Here is a 20,892-nt window from a genome sequence, read left to right as displayed (position 1 = left end):
GACAACTGACTTGGAAAATAGATCCAGGAGAGATAAGTTAAAAATTATTGGACTACCTGAAAGCCATGATCAAAAAAAAAAAAAGCCTAGACATCATCTTTCAAAAAATTATCAAGGAAAACTGCCCTGATATTCTAGAACCAAAGGGTAAAATAGAAATTGAAAGAATCCACCAATCACCTCTTGAAAGAGAACCCCAAAGGAAAACTCCTAAGAATATTATAGCCAAATTCCAGACTTCCCAGGTCAAGGAGAAAATATTGCAAGCAGCCAGAAAAAAAACAATTCAAGTATTCTGAAAACACAATCAGTATAACACAAGATTTAGCAACTTCTATATTAAGAGACCAGAGGACTTGGAATATGATATCCTGGAGGTCAAAGGAGATAGGATTAAAACCAAGAACTTGGTTTTAAATACCCAGCAAAAAATACCCAGCAAAACTCAGTATAATCCTTCAGAAGAAAAATTGGATATTCAGTGCAATAGAGGACATTCAAGCATCCTTGATGAAAAGACCAGAGCTGAATAAAAAAATTCTACTTTCAAATACAAGACTGAAGGGAAGTATGAAAAGGCAAACAGCAAAGAGAAATCATAAGGGACTTATTAAAGTTGAACTGTTTACATTCCTGCATGGAAAGATGATATTTGTAACTCATGAGACTTTTATCAGTATTAGGGTACTTGGAGGGGAAAAGAGAGAGAGAGAGAGAGAGAGAGAGAGAGAGAGAGAGAGAGAAGGTGCAGGGTGAGTTGAAGATGAAGGGGTGATGTCTAAAAAATAAAATTAAGGGGTGAGCGGATTATACTGGGAGAAGGAGAAAGGGAGAGGTAGAATGGGGTAAATTATCTCACGTAAAACAAACAAGAAAAAGTTTTTACAGTGGAGGGGAAATGGGGGAAGGTGAGAGGGAACAAGTGAATCTTACTCTCATCAGATTTGGCTTAAGGAGGGAATAATACACACACTCAATTGAGTATGGAAATCTATCTTACCCTACAGGAAAATAGGGGGGAAAGGGATGGGGGGTGTGATAGGAGGGAGGGCATATTGGGGGAGGAGGATAATCAGAAGCACACATTTGTGAGGAGGGACAGGGTCAAAGGAGACAATAGAATAAATGGGAGGTGGGAGAGGATGAAGGGAAATATAGTTAGTTTTTCACAAAACGACTATTCTGGAAGTGTTTTGCATGACTACACATGTATAACCTGTATGGAGTTGCTTGCCTTCTCAATGAGGGTGAGTGGGGAGGGAGGAAGGGAGAGAATTTGGAAACCAAAATTTTAAAAACAAATGTTAAAAATTATTTTTACATACAACTGGTAATTAAGATATACAGGCAATGGGGTATAGAAATCTATCTTGCCCTACAGGAAAATAGAAGAGGAAGGGGAGAAGGGAGGGGGTGGAGAAGAAGGAAGGACAGATTAGGGGAAGGGGCATTCAGAATGCATGCTGTCTTGGGTGGGGGGAGGGGGGACATGGGGAGAAATTTTGAAACTCAAAATCTTGTAGAAGTGAATGTTGAAAACTAAAAATTAATTAATTAATTAATTAATTAATTTTAAAAAGACAAATAATAAAAAAAAACATCCCCAGCAAGAGACCACCAAGGCTCCACTTGAAGACTTTCTCACCCAAGGAAGCGCATTCCACTTTTAGATAGTTCTAATTATCAGATGGATATTTTTCCTTACATTGAGCCAAAATCTGCCTCACAGTCTAATTCATTCAGTTGTAAGCTCCTTGTAAGCAGGGGCTATTTTTTGCCTTTCTTTTAATCTCCAGTGCTTAATACATGGTCTGGTACATAGTTGGTATTTAATAAAACTTGGTAGGGCAGCTAGGTGGCACAGTGGATAGAGCACCAGCCCTGGAGTCAGGAGGACCTGAATTCAAATTGGGCCTCAGACACATAACACTCACTATCTATGTGACTCTGGGCAAGTCACTTAACCCCAATTGCCTCACAAATAAATAAATAAATACATAGATAGATAGATAGATAGATAGATAGATAGATAGATAGATAGATAGAGAGATAGATAGATAGATAGATAGATAGATAGATAAAAATAAGAAAAAAAACTTATTGACTTAACTTGACTCTGTGCAATTTCAGTCCAATGCTCCTAGTTCTGGCTTCTAGTACCAAACAAAACAAATTTCATTTTTCTCCTGCACAACAGTCCATCAAATACTTAAAACCAGACATTGGTATCTTCCTTGGTCTTCCTTTCTCCAAGCTAATCATCACCAGTTCCTTCAACCAGTCTTTTTTTCTGTCATGGCCTTAAAACCCATCACTGTTCTCATCACCCTCTTCTAGACCCATAACATTTTGTCACTGTTTCTTTTAAATGTGGCACCAGGACGGAAAACAATACTCAATATTTGATCTGACTAGAGTAGGATATAACAGAATTCTCACCACTAGCAAGATTTAGTGTTGTATTTAGACATTTTACTTCCTTGTTATTTGAAACTGAACGAAGCTAGGTATAGTGACACAAATAACAATCAATCCTCCTAGGGAAGCTGAGTCTAGTGGATGGCTTGAGCCTGGAAGTTCTGAGATTCAATAGGCTAAGAAATCAGATATCTGCACTAAATCATATTGTTGTTGTTTGTTTGTTGTTATCGTTTGTCCTTCATTCTCCAAGAAGACCAATGACATTAGGAGGGTGATGTCTAGACTTGCAAGTGAATTGGATTTAAGTGAGGCAGGGCTGAGCAAAGTCAGCAGCCTCACTCTCTCCTCCAGAGTCATTTGGAGTCCAATGTCAAGAAATAGGTCAGGAGGGGAGGGGAAAAACAAAAAACTACCAGACTAATTGAGCACAGGGTTATTAAGTGTGTACCTGTCCTCACATTTGAAAGAGAAAGCTAAATTCAGGAAAGTGAAGGAAGTCTTAGGGAAGACACTAAGTCACTGTATAGAAACATATGGAACCAAAGACTTTGTCCTTTGGATATGGTCAACACATCTAGAGCTTCTCCTTTTTTTGTTCTAACTGGTTCGGTTTTCCCTGTGACAATGGTGTAAAAAGTTTCCTGAAGGTTAAAGCTTCTTTGGGAGCTCCATTCACTGGGTAGATTTTTTTCATTCCATGAGTCTGAAATTATCTAATCACTGCTTAGTTGGCTTGAATCATGACCAGTGAGATGTGTGATGATGCAGTGCCTAGGCTTTTGAGGTGGGTAGCAGAGAAATCTTGTATTCAAAGAAAAAGTGCTAAGAACCTCACAAGCAGAAGGGGTATGGGAAAGAGAGGGAATGGAGGGAGGGGGGGAGAGAGAGAGAGAGAGAGAGAGAGAGAGAGAGAGAGAGAGAGAGAGAGAGAGAGAGAGAGAGACTGAAAATAGGAATTGGGACTATCATCTTGAGGAGGAAAAAGAATTGCCTCCAGCATTTAATGAAGGATGCTAAAATGTAAAAAAAAAAAAAAAAAAAAAAAAGGAAGAAAGAGGTTGGCTGAAGCACAAATCTTATTCATACTAAACTCAGTTCTAATGTTTCCTTATTTCTGGGGCATATGGAATTACAAAAGGATAAGATTAATACTACTCATGAAATCTTCGTAAAATCCAAAAATGGTGTCTTGAAAGTGAGCAGATGGGGGTGGCTAGGTGTCGCAGTGGATAGAGCACTGGCCCTGGACTCAGGAGGACCTGAGCTCAAATCCAATCTCAAACATATAACACTCACTAACTGTGTGACCCTGGACAAGTCACTTAACCCCATTGCCTAACCAAAAAGAAAAGAAAATTAGCAGAACTTATCATGGTCACTAGCCTGCAGTCCTAAACCATCATTTTTCATTATCAATCAACTACCCATGTGTGCTAATCAGATAGAGAAATTATCCAATTTCTTCTTTTGCAATTAGTTGTGGGTTTTTTTATTTCTAATGGGAGTTGTTATTTTGATTTACATGCAATATTTTCCCAGGTCTGCACTTCTCTATGCACTGGAGCAATATTACATTCTTTCAGTGAAAAACAATGTACTTCAGTCTGGATCTGCAAAGCTATTCAAGTCTACTCTATGGGATTTTCTCCTGTCTAGTCACAGAGAGAAGGAAATGGCAAGGTAGTCAAGCCTCTGAGAGGTTTACACTTTTGCAAGCAAGAAAAATAAAGAAAGTGGAAAAAGTATCCTTCAATCTACATTTCGGAATGGCTCCTTTGGAGTTGTCTTGGATCATTGTCTTGATCAGAGTAACTAAGTCTTTCACACTTGATACATCTTTACAATGTTGTTGTTATTGTGTATAATGTCCTCCTTGTTCTGCTAATTTCACTTTGCAACAGTTCATAAGTCTTCCCAAACTGTTTCAAAACCATCCTCTTCATCATTTCTTACAGCACAATAGTATTCCATCACAATCACATAGCTTGTCACTGTTTCTTTTAAATGTGGCACCAGGACGGAAAACAATATTCAATATTTGATCTGACTAGAGTAGGATACAACAGAGTTCTCACCACTAGCAAGATTTAGTGTTGTATTTAGACATTTTGCTTCCTTGTTGTTTGAAACTGAATGAAGCTAGGTATAGTGGCACAAATAACAATCAATCTTCTAGGGAGGCTGAGTCTAGTGGATGGCTTGAGCCTGGAAGTTCTGAGCTTCAATAGGCTAAGAAATCAGATATCTGCACTAAATCATATTGTTGTTGTTGTTCAGTCATTCCCCAATTGATGGGTTATCTCCTCAATTTTTAATTCTTTAGCACCACATAAAGAGCTGCTATAAGTAATTTTGTACAAATAAGTCCTTTCCCCTTTTCTCTTATCTCTTTGGGATACAGACCCAGTAGTGGTATTGTTAGGTCAAAGGTATTCACAGTTTTATAGCCCTTTGGGTACAGTTCCAAATTGTTCTTCAGAATGGTTGTACTAATTCACAACTCCACTGACAGTATATTAGTGTTCCAATTTTTCCACATCCGTTCCAAGATTTGCCACTTTCCCTTTCTGTCATGTTAGCCAATCTGATAGCTGTGAAGTGGTATCTCAGAACTGTTTTAATTTGCATTTCTCTATTCAATAGTTACTGAGAGCATTTTTTCATGTAACTATTGATAGCTTTTATTTCTTTTTCTGAAAATTGCCCATTTATATTCTTTGACCATTTATCAATTGGGAAATGGCTCATGCTTTTTTATAAATTTGACTCACTCCCCCATAACTTTGATAAATGGGGCCTTTATCATAGAAACTTGCTTAACCTTTTTCCCACTTTTGTTTTCCTTCTAATTTTGGCTGCATTACTTTTGTTTGTGCAAAAGCTTCCTAATTTTATGTAATCAAAATTATCCATTTTATGCCCTATGATCTTCTCTATGTGTTGTGTGGTCATAAACTCTTCCTTTATCCATAGATCTGACAGGTACATTTTTCTATTCTCCCCTAATTTACTTATGATATCACCTTTTATGTCTAAATCATTTATCTATTCTGACATTTTCTTGACATATGGTGTGAGATGTTCTTCTATGCCTACTTTCTTCCACACCGCTTCCCAATTTTGTCAGCAGTTTTTGTCAAATGATGAGTTCTTAGGCCCAAAGCTTGAATCTCTGGGTTTATTAAGCATTAGATTACTATGATCATTTACTAGGATATATTGTGTACACAATCTATTTCACTCTGTTGTTTAGCCAGTACTAGATTGTTTTCATGATCACCGCTTTGTAATAACTTGAAATTTGGTGCTGCTAGGCTGTCTTCCTTCACATTTTTTCCCCTTTGATTACATTAATATTCTTGTCCTTCTGTTCTTCCCAATGAATTTTGTTACTGTTTTTATCTAGCGCTATAAAATAATTGTTGGTGGTTTGGTGGATATGGCACTGAATAAGTAAATTAATTCAGATAGAATTGTCATACTTATTATATTGGCTCTGCCTATTCATAAGTAATTAATATTTCTCCTGAGTTTGGCACCACATTTTTTTATTTGGCCAAATCTGGGGTTTTTTATTTGTTTGTTTTGTTTTTGGCTAGGCAATGGGGTTGTGACTTGCCCAGGGTCACATAGCTAGTAAATGTCAAGTGCCTGAGGTCAGATTTGAACTCAGGTCCTCCTAACTCCAGGGTCGGTGCTCTGTCCACTGCACCACCTAGCTGCCCCTGCCAGTTCTGTTTTTTTAATGTCTTATTTTCTTTGGTGGGTAAAAGTTGAAATAATTGAGGAAACAAAGATGTTCTTCCAAGCATATTGATTTGTTAAGCAATGCTTGCCAATTATATAACAAATCAGTTCCAGGACCCTCTGCTTTGGCACTGGACCCCAAATACAGAGGGAGACAGATTTCTATACATTAAAAACAATTAATCAAATAAGACCAATTAATTAAAAGAAAATAATTAACCAGAACATGAAATTAAGTACTCTGATTTGTAATTGGAAGAACGATTAGTGACTTTCCAAGTTGGGAGGGAGAGAGAAAATAGGTGAAATTCCCTAAACAAATAAAGATTGTATCCCACTCCCTCAAAGTCACTGTAGTCAATCAAAGAAACATTGAAACAATAACTGATTGTTCAGTACATGGCCAGTTTTCAGACAAGATATTTGAGTTGCTTGAGATGTATACTTTTGAGAAAATTTCTTGCATCAATGTTTGATTCTGACTGGGTTTCTAGTCAGCATGACCCCTTAGGTACTTAGTTAAGAGTCTCTAAGCAGCAAATAAAGATAGTCCAGCTCCTCAGCCATGCAGGGTTAGCTTGAAACAATGCAACAAAGTCCTTTCACAATTCCCACAGCTGAATAAAGTTTTCTCACAAGACAGAAATTGGACTAGATTCATAATTGAATAGAAAGAGAAATGAGCTAGATACAGAGCTGGATCACAAGATGGAGTCAATGTCATTCACTCAATTCCCACTACCACTTGCTGTTCTAATCCCCTCAATTCTCTCACTTAAGTATTTTTGTGCCTCTTTTACCAAGTTCTTCATTGGTTTTTTTTTTCATAATTTACTTCCCTTGATCTCATTTTTTTCCTATTTTTTTCTCTACCACTCTTCTTTGATTTTAAAACTCATTTTTTTAAAGCTCTTCCCAGAATTCTTGTTGGGCTTGTGTCTAATTCATCTTTTTCTTTGAGGCTTTGCTTGTGTATGTTTTGACTTCATTGTCTTCTTCTTAGATTGTATCTTGGCCTTTCCTATTACCATAGTAGCTTTTTATAGTTAGGTCTTTTTTTTTGTTTGTTTACTTATTCTTGACTGCATTTATGTTAAAGTTGGGTTCTATTCCTAGAATGGTGGAGGTGGGAAGACACATCGCTATCCCAAGCTTCAAGTTTTTTCACACCACTTTTTCAGAGCTAGTTATGGGGGTTTGGAAGTTTTCAGTGCTTCCAAAGTGGTTTGATCTAGGGAGAGATCTGTGCACTGCTCTTTAGCTTTGCACTCTAGCCCTTCCCCATGAAAAGCTCCTAACCCTTTGGGATTGCAATTGATACTGATCTTCAAAGTTCTTGATTTCTTCTGATTGAAAGTCATACCGTTCCTCAGAGGCCTTGTTCCCTATTGCCCCAAATTGTTCCTTTGTGCCCTTGAACTGTGAACCAGAAGTGGGTACAGGCAATGAAGTTGCCAAACAGTTCCAATCCTACACCCAATGCTAGCACAGGGATTCCCTATAACCTCTTTCTGACCAGTTGCCAGGTCCCCTTACCATCTCAGGATTGAGAGTTTCTGAAGCTGCTGATGCTTCTTTTGCCACCATCTATTTCCACCACTGGTGTTTCAACCACATGGACTCTGGGCCAGCTTCCAACCCATATCATTGATCTTTCCTTCTGATCTTATAAGTAATCTTGGACTGGAAGAATGTCTCACTCTGAACTTTTGTTAGACTTGCCACTCCAGAATTCAAGTTGAGGCAATATTTTAAAGTTGTTTGGGGGAGAGAGGGTTTTGGGAGAATTTGGCTGAGTGTTTCTACTACTCTACCATCTTGGCTCCACATACACTTAGGTTTCTAGTGATCCAGATGCATAATGATAGCTTTCTTTAAAATGATTTTGGGAAAGGGTATTTAAAGAAACTAATCATCTACAATGAAGGATATCTCCACTTAAATTCGAGGTATTCTTCCTGCTCCCTGCCATGTAATGTGAACGAGGTTTGATGAGGTCAAACTGCACAAGCCATGAATAGAATCTAACAAGCTGAACTCTGCTTGTACAAAACACTAGGATTTGACTCCATAGCAGAAGGAGTAACAAACCGAAAGAGGGGTAAATGAGCCTTTAATGAAACAAATTCCTCCCTACCTTTTAGTGTCTTAAAGGAAAGACAAAAAAAAAAAAAAACACTCAAATCCAGGAAGATGAGAAAATTGCAGGTTATGTGAGCATTCTGATTTGGAGGGGTACCTATTCACTAAAGAGAATAAATAGCATGTAAAACATGCCTCGTGCATGCAAGTTTGTGAGCAAATAGAAGAGATGGGAAAATGCCAGGAGGTAAGTAATGTGTGAGTGGCACTGTTTTCAACTATACTGAAAGTACTATACAACTTAGAAAAGTTATGAGTCATCCAATAAAAAAATAGAGTGTAGTAAATAACCTGGGAATCAAGTTCCAGGTTTGGCTATACCACTTGGTAGCTATGTGCCCTTCAGCTGGTCCCTTGACCTATCATTGCATTAGTGTCCTCATCTGTGAAAATACTTGGTCTACCTATCTGGAGGGGTAATGTTGCATCGTGGACCAAGGGGATCTGGGTTTAAATCCCACTTTTGACATACAGTGGTTATGTGACGCAGGACAAGTCATTTAACATCTCAGTATACTATGTATCTCTCTAAGATTGTAAATTGAAGAGAAGGTGGCTACTTGCTATGGTAGAGGGAGTTTCCTCATTTGGTCCAGATGCTTACCATATCTCTACCTATGTTAATAGGGTTGATGTGAAAACAAAAGAAGTAGATGCAAGGCTATTGCTTCTGGCTGTTATCCCCAAATCATGAAGCTGATACAATTTCAAAATGGCCCACCATCCTCTCCCTTTCCACTTTCTACAGTGACAGGAGTTGAATAGGCAGAAAAGAAACAGAAGGCACAAACATCATACAGTTCTTAGATTTTCTACAAACATTAATTTGATGGTCTCCACTAGGAATGTGCAACCTTTAAGTAGATCCTCTGCTAAAAGAACTGGACCACATAGATATTGTCATTCATACTGTAAATGAAACCAAAAACTATTGAAAAATGGTAGAAAAAAAACCCAAAAGACATGTATCAATGAAAATGGAGATAGGTGAGTCAGGTAGTAAGAGTCAGGGATAAGAACTGGCTATTTTTTTCAAGATTCTTATATAACCACTACCCCCACCTCTGCCATCCAGGGGTATAAGAGAAGAGCAAATTTTAGAGTCAGGTACAAGATGAAACAAATGAGAGTTATGGGACCCAACCTCAAAAGGTAGAAAGGAGTCAGTGTTAGAAAACCAAGCAGGTTATACAAAATGAATTACAAGACAACAAATGTTTATTGCTTGACTACTGTGATGGGCATTGCACTTTTTTTCTCTTTCCTCTGATATATATAGTTGTGTAATTTCTATTTGTTTATCTTGATTCTGATTCTACTTCCATTTTTCTCATTAATTGCCTGATACCCAAGTCAGACTGACATTTAAGTCCTCTAAATCTGGCCCCAACCTATCCTAGCACACCTATTTTACCTCACTCTCTTTATGTATATTTTGTATTCTAGCCAAGCTGAACCTCTCTTTCCTGAAGCCTATGAGTCATCTACTGCCTCTGTGCGTTTACAAAAATTTCCCCCACAACTGAAAAGTAAGCCATCCTTATCCTCAGAATCTTTATCTTCCTCCAAGTATCAATCCAGTGGCTATCTCCTCTTTAATATTTTCCTTTATCTCCAAGATGTGCCTCCTCCCTCTTCCTATTATTCATCTGTTTTTATATTGCCTTACCTCAAGCCTATTAGAATATAAATTCCTTGAAGACAGGTATCATTTCATTCTTGCTTTTGTGTCTCTATCACTTAGAACCTAGTACATTGTACATAGAAAGTTTTTAATAAATATCTATTGAATTTTTTTGTCCCTGCCTCTTCACGTAGCCTTATATCCACCTTTGCACTGGTGTGATAATGAAAATTTATTGAAAAACTAATTATTCTATTGAAAAGCATAATGTTACCCACATATACAAAAATATTTGTAGCAGCTTTTTTCGTGGTGGCAAAGAATTGGAAATTGAGAGAATGCCCATCAATTGAGGAATGCTGAACAAGTTGTGGTATATGAATGTAATGGAATATTATTGTGCTATAAGAAATGATGAGCAGGTGGACTTCAGAAAAACCTGGAAAGACTTGAATGGACTGATGCTGAGTAAAGAGAGCAGAACCAGGAGAATACCATACACTGTAACAATCATGCTGTGCAATGACTAACATTGATAGACTTAGCCCTTCTTAGCAAGGCAAAGATCTAAGACATCTCCAAAGGTCGCATGATAGAAAATGCTATCCACATCCAAAGAAAGAACTATGGAGTTTGAATGCACATTGCAGCATACTATTTGCTATTTTTTTCTTCTGTTTTGTTTTGTTTCCTCTTTCTGGTGGTTCCTCCTATCGGTTCTAATTCTTCCTTACAACAACACTAATGTGAAAATAGGTTTAATAAGAATGTATATGTATAGCCCATATCAGATTGCATGCCATCTTAAGGAGGGAAGGGAGAGGGAAGGGGAGAATAATTTAAAACTCAAAAGCTTATGGAAGTGATTGTTGGAAAATCAAAATAAGTTAAAAAAGAAAAGTATAGTGTTATTAATATAAATTGCAATCATAGGATTATAGGGATAGTAGGAAAAAATCTATAAGTTGAACTTGAAGCAGTCCAGACAGTCCAGTCTAGCCTCTTAACATATCTAATGAAGGAAACTTCACATCCTCCCCCTCCAAAAAAAAAACATTCTAGGAGCATTAACAGTGGCCTTTCCAGAAGTTTTGGATGTTTAGTTTTATGATCTTAACATTTCTTTTTAGAAACCATGTAACACACACTATTTGGTATTTCACATCCTTGGAAACAAGGACTCACTTCTTAATACAATCTGGGGTCTGTCCAGTACCTTTCCTCTGAGACGCACGGAGCACTTTCCAGTACTGACTATGGTAACACGTCTGTCCTATGAGATTCAATTTACAAGTCAAACCACCAAGACTGTGTCTTCATTATGGCCAAACATCTGCATGACATACAAAAAAATGCAGTAAAAAATCCAGGAGTTGTGTTCATAAGACACCAAACTTCCAGATGTTCAGAAACTTCTAGTTAAGTTGCCTAAATGTTTCTTTTTGTCCCTCATATTTTTTTTTACAGATTTTGGTTGTTATGTAGACACAGCCTGAGTGACCAAATAGTTGGAGTGACTGAGTTGTCAAAATGCTATGACCCAAACTCAAAACTCTCCTTAGTATCCCAAAACTCTATCCCAACCTCCTACACTTGACCGTGACCAGGTTTGGCCATGCCATTGTTTTTGACAGGCCACATGGGCTGGACTGTAATTTCAAGTCTTGTTTATGCCATTTCTCAGTTCTGTGACCTTGACCTCTCTATTTCCTCATCCATAAAGTGAGGGGGCTGGATTAGATCATCTCTAAGGCCATTTCTTGCTCTGGCCTTTAACATTTTTCGGAGTGTTACCAGTGCACAAAACAGCAAAAAGTTTGGAAAGCATTTTCCTTCTTGCTATCTGATCCAAATATGGTAAAATAGAATTGATTTTCCTAGAGCTTTCCAAAAGAACTCATGTTCTGCCATGCACACTCAACCACCATGCCAAAGTAAAGCGCAAAGTTGGGAGTGAAAGAGAAGGCTGTGTTGGAAGTCAGAGACTCAAGTATAATAGAATATCTGTGGTGCATTTGGACCACAGCCCTTTGGCTGAATATGCCCACTGAATAATAAGCTGATGCAGTGACAGGAGGAAAGGGTCCGAGTACAGCTTGTAAGAAAGATATAGTTGGCAAGAAGTGAGGTGTGGGGGTGGGGACTCTCCCATGACTGATTCTAGGTAAATGGGTTAAGGAGAATGAAAAGAGCATTCTCCCACTTCATGGGGAAATGAATGAATGAATGAATAACTTAGAGAAACCAAATATCCACCCCCCAACTTCCACCCCCTGCTAATAAAGGAGGAGGGGGCAGAAAATGAATGAAGGATCAAAAAATGCTGAGATAGGGATCTCATTTTCTAAATCTGTCTTTAATGAGAACAAATAAAGAAAAGAAATCGGAGCAATTAGAAAGTAATGAAAGCCCTACCAAAACAGCTATTGACAAAAGGCAGATAAGAGAGAGTTTGGAAAATATGAACATATACAAATCAGTAGGTTTGATGACATGGCTCCCACAGTATTAAGGAAATTGGCTAACATACTGAGTCACTGACAGTGATCATAGTTACAAATTATTATTTTTTTAATGGAGAATTGGGAAATTAGCCAGAGGGGGTGGGGGATTAAAGTGATACCAGTCTCTTGAAACGTTAAAGTGAATGATCCTGAAAATAGCTCCCCAGAAGTTTTTGTTTCCACATTTCTGCTTTATTCCATTCTCTTACTAAGAGAGAAACTCAGTCTAAAGTATATAGGAAAATGAAATCCTAGTAAGGAGTATCAGGAGGCTTATAAAGGATTAATCATAAGAGACTAGCTTTATAGCTTTTTATGTATGTTTTTGTGGATAGGTCAGTGAAACCTTGATGGTAGCATATAGCCAATCAGATGTAAGGTTCTATTGCAGATAAAGCCTCAGGAAATGTAAGCTCTCTTAAGGGAGAAACGTTATGAAGAAGGAATGGAAAACACAGCCTCTTGGGAGCCTAACAGTGCTGAGCAACTCTATAGAGAATGATGGGCTCAGATTCAAGGATCCTCACTTCCAGAAAAATATAGATTGTATTTTATATAACCAAAAGAAGGCACAAGCTATACAAGGGATGCCTAATAAATAGGTGTGGTGTGGTATGGGTTTGGTGCACGCGTGTGCGTGTGTGTGTGTGTGTGTGTGTGTGTGTGCGAGAGAGAGAGAGAGAGAGAGAGAGAGAGAGAGAGAGGGAAGTGATTTCTAATATTAATTTGTAAGTAGGGCTTAGTTCTATCTAATCTCCAAAGCATGGGAATAACTTTTACTTATGGTAATCATGTGGTGATTAAGATTTTCCACTTGATCATACTTTGAGGAAACCACGGATCTGTCAAAAGGTAAACATGGATATTCCCTCCATCTAGTAGGATCACAAACCCTGCATTCTTTCATTTTCTTTACTTTTTTTGTCCATGTCTTACTGTAAATTACTCATAAGCAATCCATCCAATTTACTAAAGTCCTTCCTTTGGCCCTTTTAATAGCTTAGGTCAACAGTGTACTTGGGCTGGCCATAGGAAATCTCTCTTACTATTTGTTTGACCATCCTACTTCCTTTTCTTCAATGATATATTTTAGGCCACTTCTTATTCACGAATCATCACTGGGAATATGCTATTGCCTACTTAAAACCAATATAGTCTTTCCATTGCTTTTTTGGTTTCTTGTAATTTTTATTCTTCTGACATCATGGTGTTCCATGATTCACAGTCATATAACCTCAGTGGGAAAATTGCGTTATGAAAAAGATTGAGTATTATAACAGCAAGCAGTTTGGGATTATTGAAATCACCATGCAATTTCCCAAATATGATCTATTTCAATCTCTTCCTCCTACTTAATTCTGGGCTGATGTCACCGTCCATCAATAAATATAGTTTGGACAGGAGCTCAGATGGACAAATTCAATTAGCTGCCTATCCAGCTGCATGTCATAATCTTGACTATATGTGTTTTTCATCTACTTTGTTTTTCCAATGTGGATGGTTACATTTATCTCTTTCACCTTGCTATGGATTTCCTTAAGGAAGATTTCTAGTGTTTCAGAGCTCAATTTAATTGGCACAGTGTCATGTATGGAAAGGAGTACATAGAGTATCTTGCTATCAATAGGGAAAGACTCTTTATAGGATACCTTCCATCATACTGTCAAAAACTTTAGATTAAGATTAGCCTGTCTCCTTGTTTTATATCCTTCCATGTCAATAATCAGGTCATTGAATGAAGTTCTCAGCAGAGTCATCTCCTTCATAGAATCCTGTAATCTTGTATAATTTTAACATTTTGTCTTAGAAGAATCTTCAATGCTGCATTTTGTTCTAGCAAGTCAATTTTTTTTCTAAAATCAGTAAACAAGGGACTTATATTCACTACACTGTTCCATCAGTTGTGTAACAAAAAATATGTAGAGCATTGAAGAAAATGATCTATAAAATCCTTCCTGATCCATTCTTGTTTTTTTTTCATCAAGGATCGTTTCCATACATAAAAGATTTTATAGACATGAGGAAGCAGGTACGTAGATTATAGTTGTTTAAATCTTCTCAGTTACCATCTTTGGAATAAGCATCACATATTTATAGATGTAAGCATTAAAAATAAAATAAAAATGGAATAATGTTTTTATCTCATGGGTGGGGGGAGATGATCTGTTTTCTATTCAAAGAAATAGAAGCAAATATAGTAGGGACAAGATAGATATGTTTAATTACATTAAAATGGAAAAGCATATACAAAAAATAGAATTAAAAGCAAAACTAAAATCTATGGGGAAAATATAGCTAATGTCAAAGTTAAAAAAAAAACTCCATTATCCAAAATACCTCAAGAATGGAAAAAAAAAGATCTTAGTCCAAAGTAGATAAATAATCAAAAGACATGGACAAATAAATTTTTAAAGTAAAAACAAATTATTAGTAAACACTTGAAAAGATGCTTAACCTCACGGATAATCAAAGATATTCAAATTAGAATAATGTTGGGGTACTGCTTTATACTTATTAAATTAACAAAAACAATTAAAAATAGGAAAACTCAACACTGGTGGTACCAGAAAGAAACAGGTACTATCATTCACTGCTGAAAGAAAAGCAAACATGATATACTTTGGAGAGAAACTTGGCAATACACATTAAATTATAAAAATTATTAAAATGAACCAACAATTTCAGTGTTGAGAATATACCCTGAAATTATTACAAAAAGTGAAGCAAAAGCACACAAAAGAGCTATCTGCTCAAAAAATTCATATCATTATTTATAATTGCAGAATACTGCCTGAAAGCAGACTAAATATAGGTAAATAGTTGAATAAATTGTGATACATTAATGTAATAGAATACCATACTGCAATTAAGACTAACAAGTAGGAGCAATATAAATAAATCTGGAAAGACCTTGATGAAATAATGCAAGGCAGAAAAAAATAACAGGACTTGAAGAAGAAGATATACTGTAACTATGAGCAAATGGTACTTTAAGTTTAGAACAGTGAATGGACAAAGAGTCCTGATGGAGATGGAGAAAAGTGAGTATAAAGGTTTTCTTTTTTTTTAATGACATTTTATGGTTTTGGGTTTATTTAAATGTAGATTGTTGCAATGCATGTTTAATTAGTTCAGTTCATGTTTGATATAGCAGCATAGAATAGTGGATAAAATGTTGATTTTTAAAGTCAGGATGACTTCATTTCAAATCCAGCCTCAGGTACTTATGTACTAGATGTGTAAAGAGAGTAATTTAACCTCTCTGAGTAACTGACAACCTCTAAGTTATAAAGCATTTGAAATATTCTTTATATGACAATCACATCTCAGGGAAAAAATTGATTTTAGAATTGTCTTACAAATTATTATCAGTCAATGCATAGGTTTGTTAAATATTTATAAATAAGATAAAACTTAGTACTTGTCCTTTAGTTGCTTACTATCTAGGAGACCTAACTAATACACAGGAAATAATCAAGGGGAAAATGTAAGAGGGAGGCAGCCTGGTATAACAAAAGAACATTGGGATTGAAGGCAAGGCTTTGTTCTTCTGCTGGACAGCTCTGTGTTTTTGAGAAGGTCAGCCAACCTCTCTGATCCTCAGAGCCTCAGCTCTCAGATGAAAATGGAAATACTTGCCTGCATACCTCACCAGGTTATTGTGAGACTCAAATGAGACAATGCATGCAAAGCTCTTTCTAAGCACTGTATAAATATAAATTATGATGATGAATAAGTGCAAAAGCATGTGAGACAGATTCCTCATTCATACAGCTGTCTGTATGTGTTGACCCAAAACATTACACTGCTGATCTTTTGTGCATTTCCTAATGAAAAGCTCATTTTTGTTACAAAGGCAATAGGACCCCACATGCAATTGGAGGGGTCTGGATATGACTTAAGGACTGGCCCAGAAGAAATCTAGTTGGAAAGGGAATAGAAAGAGGTAAGTTTCTGCAAAAGGCTCATGACTAAGCAAAGAAGAGCTATGAATGATACATTCATAGGAATTGTTTTCTAACCAAAATAACAATGAGGTAAAAGTCAATTAATACATAAATCTAATTCCTCCTCACTCCTGAATCCAGTGTTCTCTGAATTTCAACTGAGTTAGCCATGAAATAGGTTTGGAACATAAATATTTCAACAGAGCTTGCAAATGCTTAAGGGAAGGGGGAGTTAGGGCATGGGAGAGGTGTAGGTCACTGGATGAGGAGGTATAGATCTGGGATATAGAATACCTTTGGGACAAAGAAGGATTGGAGAAGCAAAATGTTCTGCTAAAAATGTCCTTCCTATAATATTTTTGAACCATACTTACTCTCATACTTTAAGATTTTTCAAGGGGAGGCTACTGGGGAGGCGCAGGTGGAGCAAGATGGCCACGTACAGGGAAGTGCTCACATTGCAGCTCAGACACTTTGCTGGCTTTGTGGGCGCACACTGATGGAACCAGCAGGATGCTACACTGAGCTTCTTGGCTGAACCTAAGAAGCTGCCCAGAGAACTGTGCCCCGATATCTTGTACTGGGCAGGCCAGACCTTGCATGGTCAGGACACCTAGAGCCCCACCTCATCCTCCTGGACCTGAAGGGCAGCCTGAGTGCCCCGAAACAAGAAGGTGGTCTACACCAAGACAAACACCTGGATGCTGCTATCACTTAGCAATGTAAACTCACAACCCACAAGGAAGAACTACAACCCAAGAACCCCTTTCTACAAAACTTTCTGAGTGTAGTAGAGTGACGAGTAGGGATGGCATCAGGAAGGTCCAAGTATTTCCTAATGGTAAAGTTTTCCCACCACTTACCAAAGCCTCTTTCTGACCCCTAAATCACTAATCCCTCCTGAGGGCAGCATCAAGGTCTGGTCCAACTTGCTTCATGTGCAGTTACATCCCAGAAGTATCTGTATTATCCAGAAGTACAACTTTGATGGGGAGGCAGGCCATCTAGAGGGCTTTGGCCAAGGTGAAAGCCTCTTATGGGAACCTACCTACCTTGAAGAGGTTGAAGACAGACTACACTTCTTTCTGGAAGAGTGTAACTACTTGTAGGATTTCTAAGTCCTGTGACCTCCATGATGGTTTCTCTGGCCTAGGAGATAAAACCACAGAATTGCTTCAGCATGAGTATGCTGGATGGGGAATCCTGACTTGGGACCTACTCCCTGGACCCTATACCCTAGGGGATCCCCAGAAAAACTTCTATTGTCTCTTCAACACGGCCCTAGGCCTTGTGAACATTGCTGCTCACAGCTCACTTGTCTGCCCACTGTCCCTTGGGGGTAGCCTAAGGCTTTGACCTGAACCCTCAGTCACCTTTCCACATTTACATTATGACTTCACACTACTCTACCACAGCAGTGCCCTCCTGGCTACAGCCATAGACACTATCACCATCCCCTACCAAGTGTGTTCCTGTCCAATTTTCATGGTGCATCTGGCTGACATGCTGAGCTTTTCTGGGAGAAAGGCAGTTACAGCTGGAGCCTCCATCCCTTTCCCAGTGGCTCCTGGCCATTCCCTTCCAGATAATTTGGCCCAATATGGAGGGACACTTTCTGGACTCCACTTTCTGCATGTGGAGAGCCAAGTGGCACCCACTGCTTTGCACAGTCTGTGGTGCTTCAGGGCATGGACAAAACACAATAGACCAGTCAGCCCTCCCCAGGTACAGCACCAAGTTTTCCACTCCATGCTTGCACCAGCAGAGAGGAGGTGCTGGCCCAATATTTATAGCAGTTGCAACCTGGGATCCTGAGCTCCTCCCAGTTGCTGCTGAGTTGGTGCAGGGTAGTACCTCCATACCCATGATTCTTCTCTTCATGACTCAACCAGCAGGGTTTGATTCTGGATGGAACCCACAATGGGACAGCAGTGGTGACTATCCCTGTGCTCATTACACTATGCTCCTCCTCACTGCTGTATCAGGCCTTGGACCACCTGTCTGGGGAACTGGCCAACCTTGACTTGAGACGCTGGGCTAGTTTTCTGTCAGCAGGTATGGAACACATTGACATGGAAGAAACCATACAGGAGCTGCACAACCTAGCCCAGTGTTATAATGATAGATATAGCCTCATAAACTGAGCTCCTTTCATGGACTGTGTAGCCCAGAGAGGGAAAAATAAATTGTTTTCAATAAACATAAAAAATAATTTTTTCAAGGGGAAAATTTCACTTTCAGCAAAATTGTATCATAGAGTCTATAGTCACATCATGTGGAATACCATTGGAAAAATGCTAGCCCCGGGTTCATCATAAATCCATAAAGGGAAGTACTCTTAGTTTCATGAAGAGTAAAATAAATGAAAAAAGCATTAATTAAGTGCTTACTATATGCCAGGCATTGTGCTAAGACTAGGAATACAAATACAAATAAGCAAGCTACTTCTTGCCCTCAAGATAATTACCTCCTAGTAGGGAAAGACAACAAAACCAACAAACATAAATAGAGCTGGAAAGGGTGTGCAGATTGGGGTTGTATATGATAGTTTGGGAATGGAGGGGATAGAGAATTATGTGGTGCATTGGTTTTAGGTAAGATGAGGCAAAGGCTCAGTTGTATGAAAATGAGAAGGGTTCTCCTCTACTCCAAGATCTGAGGGATTATGCATGGATCTAGTCAATTGAGGCTCAAAAGTCCTAAATAAAGGAAGGGTTAGTTGCAACAGGTGTGTAATATGTCTAGAATTTGATAGAGCTAGTGATAGTATCCTCTGTAGTTAAAGGCTGGAATATGTATGTGGATATTTTCCTCTTGGCTTGTTGGGTAGCCTAAATTTCAAGATTGAATCAAACTGGAGCTATTGAACCAATAATTTTGTGATTGACAAGTCAGTTCAGTCAAAATATTGCTTTGGCTATATTTTCCACTGAATTGATTCCTTGTTTGACTGCACTGATTAGGCTGACCAGTTGTATTGTCATACAGAGCCTGAGCAAGCCCAAAGTTAAATTGTGAAATTAGTAGATTGTCTTTGACATAGAATCCTAGGCTTTGAAAGGACTATAGAAGCCTTCTGGTTAACTCCCTTATTTTACAGATAGGAAATAGAGGAAATATATATGAAATGTGGCATGACTCACCTAGGGACACATAAGAAATATATGCCAAAACTAGGATTTGAACACATATCTTCTTGACTGAAATCATTGACTTTTCATTGCACCACATCTCTTTCCCATCCTTTACAATTCTCTTTCTTTCTCACTTTTTTAAAATTCCATACATATTATTGAGCACCTTTTCCCAAAGGTACTTAAATCTGCAATCCAATTGCAGGTGGTAAGAAATGTGCACAAATAAACATGGTAAAAATTTAAAGAGGAATAAGAAGTTCTGTAAGAAATAAAATGAGAAAACAGTAACTTCCAGCTGAAGTGATTGGGGAACTTTAAACTCAAATTTAAAGGATAGGTAAATTATCAATAATAAGAGACTGGAGTGGGGGAGAGGAAGGGCAAATTCTTGGTCTAAAGAAGAGTGTGGAGAAAGGTTTAGAAGTGGTAGTGATAATCTAAAAAACTTTGGACTTCTGTTTTATTTTTGGTCTCTCTGAGATGCTTAAGACTCACTGACAGCATTAAAATGTGCTACCTCCCCATGGGGAATATTCCCCTCTTCCTGCCTTTTCTGAATATTTCCATACCTCATGGTTGCACTTTCCATATATTTCTGGATCTCTTAGATCTCTCCCCCAACAAATAGGTCCTGTTTTCCTCACTGTTTCACCAGACTTGGGTTACCAAACTGAAAGACCTGAGTGAGAATCCAATCTCTTTATTTAGAACCCTTCACCCCTTCTTTGAGCTTCCTTAGAGTGGAGATGAAAATCCAAGTATCCTACATATTAACTAGGATGAAGGGCAGCCTCTCTAGTGGAAAACTACTAATCCCTATCCCTCTTCTTGCCAATAGACTGAAGGTCCTTTGATCTGGGCTCTAGTAACTGATCCTCCAGTCCAAAAGGTCTAGCCTCTCTGGAGACTAAGATCTTTACCCTAAATCCCTCTTCCCTCATTAACTTTCCATGCACCTGCCTCCTGGTACTTCATTTTAGGCACCCTTGTATGGTTTAAATATACTATAATAAAGACCTATTGTTTTATGTATTACTGGCTTTTTTTATTCTTTCACAAAATAATTCCTCAGTCCCCAAATACTGGTATAATTAGGACAGGGAAAACTTGGGGCATATTTGAGGAATGGAGATTAGTCTAGTCTGACTGAAAAAGGGGGTTCCTAAGCTTTTTTATGTCACAGAACCCTTTGGCAGTCTGGCAAATCTTGTGGACCACTTCTCAGAATAATGAGTTTAAATGTATAAAATAAAATACCTAGGATTACATGAGAAACTAATTATATTCAAATAAAGTTGTCAAAAAAAATTAAGTCTTCAGTCCCCAGGTTAAAGACTCTTTTACATTTAAAGTACATAAAAAGGACAGGT

General features: G+C 38.0%; 1 pseudogene; it reads left to right on the top strand.

Annotated features, from left to right (window-relative positions):
* The first annotated feature begins 14,455 nt into the window (after positions 1-14,455).
* LOC114035663 lies at positions 14,456-18,529 on the top strand (annotated as a pseudogene).
* Positions 18,530-20,892: the final 2,363 nt, after the last annotated feature.

This window comes from Vombatus ursinus, unplaced genomic scaffold (assembly GCF_900497805.2).
Source record: "Vombatus ursinus unplaced genomic scaffold, bare-nosed wombat genome assembly UNPS02009205.1, whole genome shotgun sequence".
NCBI lineage: Eukaryota > Metazoa > Chordata > Mammalia > Diprotodontia > Vombatidae > Vombatus > Vombatus ursinus.
Note: the sequence above shows the minus strand (reverse complement) of the source record. Positions and strands in the feature narration are given on the sequence as shown.